We start from the raw sequence: 4,037 nt of genomic DNA on the forward strand, positions 1-4,037 counted from the left end.
TTTTCCCTTTCTGTGATACAATCTCCTTTCCACTTCTAATTCCCCTTTTTTTGTAGGATAACAGTAAAATCAAATTATAGATGTGCTCTTTATGTATGCCTGTAACAGAAATACAGTTCTCAAGTGTTTTTTTTTTTTTTTGTTGTTGTTGTTGTTGTTGTTGTTATCTTTATTTATTTATTTATTTTTTTAGCTCTGGCTTTTTCATTAGAAATAAATGGAATTCACCTATTTCATTGAATGTCTATCTTTTTCCTGGAAAAAAATGCTCAGCTTAGCTTAGTTTATTCATGGCTGCATTCCAAGTTCTCTTGCCTTTCAGATTCCAGGTCCTTTGATCTTTTAATGTGGAAGCTACTAGATCCTGAGTGATGATTATTGTGTCACCTCCTTATTTGAATTTTTCCCTGTCTGCTTGCAATATGTTTTTCCTTTGTCTGATAGTTCTGAAATTTAGCTACAATATTTGTTGGAGTTTTTATTTTGGGGTCTCTTTCAGGAGGTGTTTTGATGACTTCTTTCAGTACCTTCTCATTCTATTACATCTGGCCAGTTCTCTTTGATGAGTTCCTGAAAAAAATAGTGTCTAGGATCTTTTTTAAATTATGGTTTTCAGGGAGCCCAATAATCCTTAAATTATCTGTCATATATCTATTTTCTAGGCCTGTTGTTTTTCCAAGTAGATATTTAACATTTTTTCTATTTAAATTTTTTTGTTTTGTTTTGTTTTGGTTTTGCTTCATTGATTCTTGATGTCTCATCAAATCATTCATTTCCATTTGTTCAGTTCTGATTTTTTTTTTTTTTTTTTGTCAACACAATATAGACTTTTAATTATGCTGCCAAGAAAGTTACATTTCAAGGGCTGTGTGCCCTGCAGAGATCAGTAGGAAGTCTGTGACTGTTGTTGGCGGTAGCCTCCTCGACGCATGTAGCCTCCCTCATTTTTTCGGTAGCCATCTTTCTGATCTCTAAAATAACCTCCATAGGTGCCCTGCTTGTGAGCGCAAATACACGCTCATTGTTTTCTACCAAGCTACCCAGTTTTTCTGCCAGCTGCAGGGCCAGGTTTTGCTGGGCAGTAGGCTCAGTGCGGTGCATCACCACTGTCTGTGTGGGCTGGTCTAGAGAGGCCATAAGCTCCTCACTAATGATCATTTTGCTGATTATGGAATGAACAGTGGGCAGATCTAGCTGGAACATATCAGACAAAGTCTCCATGCTAATAGAGTCGTAGACACTGCTATAGGTAAAAAGATAGGTGCGCAATGACTCTTCCTGGATCTTCCTAACTAGCATGGTACGGACTTTGTTGGCCTCAGGGAACAAATCCCAGACTTTTCCATTCATCTTCTCATTAATAATAAAACTGTGGCAGGTCTTCCAGTCACCCATCTTCATGGCTTTAGAAGCTGCTACTACATGTTCCCTCATAGATTCAGGTGGACCAAGCAAGGGCTGCCGCTCGCCCACTCGAAGTTGATGATGGAACTGTTTGCTGATCATGGGCCTCCGAGCATCACTTTCGTGGGCTGCCATGTATGGGATTTCCAGAAGCATGGCAGACACCAAATACACACATTCAAGCAGCTCCAGGTTGATATGCAAGTGGAAGGGCACCTGGCGTCGACGTTCCACCTTCTCTTTGCTCCTGATTTCGCTCCTGCAGGCTCCTGAGCAGCAGACCCTGGCCCAGTAGCTCCTTAGCACGCCCACTAGACTGGATGTCCAGCAAGGCATTGTGTGCATCTTTGGTTAGGCCCTGGTGGAAAGCACAGATGCCCAACTGCACCATGGTACGGTTATAAAGGATCTGCACAGGAGGGTCTGCATGTTGAATATTATCCTGTAGGTGACTCATGAGCATGAGGTCCCGAGCCTGGTACCAGTGAGAATGAAGAGCATGGTGGTAGATGTGGCAGAGGATTGCACATGTCCGAATTCTGTCTGTCCGATCCTTGGCATATATGTACTTGCACAGCCTCTCCATCAATACAGCTGAATCCTCCCCCTCATTTTCAGCCTGATCTTGCTCTGACTTTGAGGACCCTTCAAGGGGAGCAAGCTGTCGCTGATGGGCCTTATAGTCGAACTTGTAGTAGGTGTGTAGTACTCGTCGAAGGTAGATGTGGCAGATCTCCTCAGTTGTTCCTTTTTCCTGCAGATAGCGCTGAACACGTTCAATGCTAGCACAAACCCGGGCCTCATCTTTGAGATGCTCCACATATTCTTGGGAATGAGGATCTGTGTTCTGCATGATCTTGGTAAACTCTTCATCCATCCTTTCCACCAGAGTTAGGATACAACCACGAACACGAAGTGGCCGTTCAAAGTTGGATAAGTTTTCACTCTCTTCCAAGATATTTTCTCCAACAAAGATGTTAGGGTTTGCAAACAAGATGTCCATCAATTCATTGATGCAGTCTAAACACTTCTGCCACATCTCTGGCTTCATATACGTGGCCAGATTAGGATTGTAGTCATAGAGGGAAGCAATGATGTTAAATTTGATTTTAACAATTACTCCTTCACCTAGATTATTTTCTGCTGCAATCTGAACCAACAGTTGCAGCAGCTCAATTTGGGCTGCACGGTCAGTTCCTTTTTTGCCACGAGCTTGCAGGATCTCATTCAGCTTCTTGACTACAATTGCATGGGTGATCTCTGTTCCCTTGGCAAACATTTTAGGTTTGACAAGTGGTGCCCCTCCTCGAACCCTTTCCCACTCCCCGCCTTCATTATCTTCCTCTTCCTCATCTAGGCGCTTAGATTTTCGATCGTGCTTTGTCCTCTCGCTTCTTCTCTGCAACCTTTTTGTCTGTGGTGCTCTCTTTTTTAAGGAATTTGGAAGCCAACAATGTATATTTCCCATCATCTTCCTCGGAATCAGAATCTGAGGAAGTAGAATCTGAACCCCAATCTTCATCATCATCTGAATCCTCAGAGTCCTCATCTTCATCCTCCATCTTCTTGAGGAATTTGCAACTTTCCCCAGATGGTGCCTCAGACTTCTTCTTGAGGAAACTTGTGGCACTAAGACCATCCTCATCATCATCTGAAGAGGAAGAACCTTCTGAATCCTCCTCATTTTTCTCAGCATCCTCATCTGCAGACTGCTCAGGGTTCTGCTTATAACTGGTGATCTGGGCTTCATAATCCCGATTATATTTACGGATCTTCTGACGCAAGGTGCTCAAAGCCTTTGCATTGTCCTTGTTCATTTTTTTCTTTCCCTCCTTGTCTTCCCATAGCTCATTCAGATAGTCCTCCAGATCAGCCAGGATGCGGATATAGAATCGGGGAACACCTTCTTTGTCCACAATGCTCTTGGCTTTTCCAAATGCCTTTCCCAGGAGTTCAAATTCCTCAAGACATTTAGTGACATCCCGGATTTTCATGGCATTCTGGATGGTTCGGATAAGGTTGGTCAGCTCTTCAAACCTTTTGTCCTTGGCACTTCAAACAACCCGCTTGGTATCCTCCTCATCTTCACTCAGCAACAATGGCTGTTTGCCGTAGTTGCCTCCCACGGGCTTGGGTGCCAATTCTTCCCCGGACAAAGAGGACTCAGACTCGCTGTCCGAGCCGGTGTTGAAAAACCGCGACATGGCGGCGGGCGCTGCGGACGCGACCGACGGGGCGGGTCTTGGGCTGGGGCCTGATCGAGGGCAGGAGGGAAAATCCAGTTCTGATTTTTAAGTCATTTTCTTCATTTGATTTTTTTTTTCACTTCTTTTTGTATACATCCAATTGAATTTTTAAATGAGTTGGTTTTGTTCCTATGGAATTTTTTTCCATTTCACAAATTTTAATGGGTTATTTTCTTTTTCTAATGTACAAATCCTATTTTCATGAGAATTCTTTATTTTTTTTTTTCAGTTCATAAATTCTATTTCCCTGGGAGTTTTTTAGCTTTTCCATTTCACATTTCAGGGAGCTGTTTTCTTTTTCAATTCTTTCTTTTAATGCGTTATATACCTTTTCCATATTTGCTTGCAGAGCTTCTCTTTCCTTTCACCATTTTTCTTCTAGTTCTC

General features: G+C 42.6%; 1 pseudogene; it reads right to left on the reverse strand.

The window, feature by feature from the left end:
- Positions 1-793: 793 nt before the first annotated feature.
- Positions 794-3,676, reverse strand: LOC141549500 (eukaryotic translation initiation factor 3 subunit C pseudogene; annotated as a pseudogene).
- Positions 3,677-4,037: the final 361 nt, after the last annotated feature.

The sequence above is a fragment of the Sminthopsis crassicaudata genome, chromosome 1 (genome assembly GCF_048593235.1).
Source record: "Sminthopsis crassicaudata isolate SCR6 chromosome 1, ASM4859323v1, whole genome shotgun sequence".
Taxonomy (NCBI): Eukaryota; Metazoa; Chordata; class Mammalia; order Dasyuromorphia; family Dasyuridae; genus Sminthopsis; species Sminthopsis crassicaudata.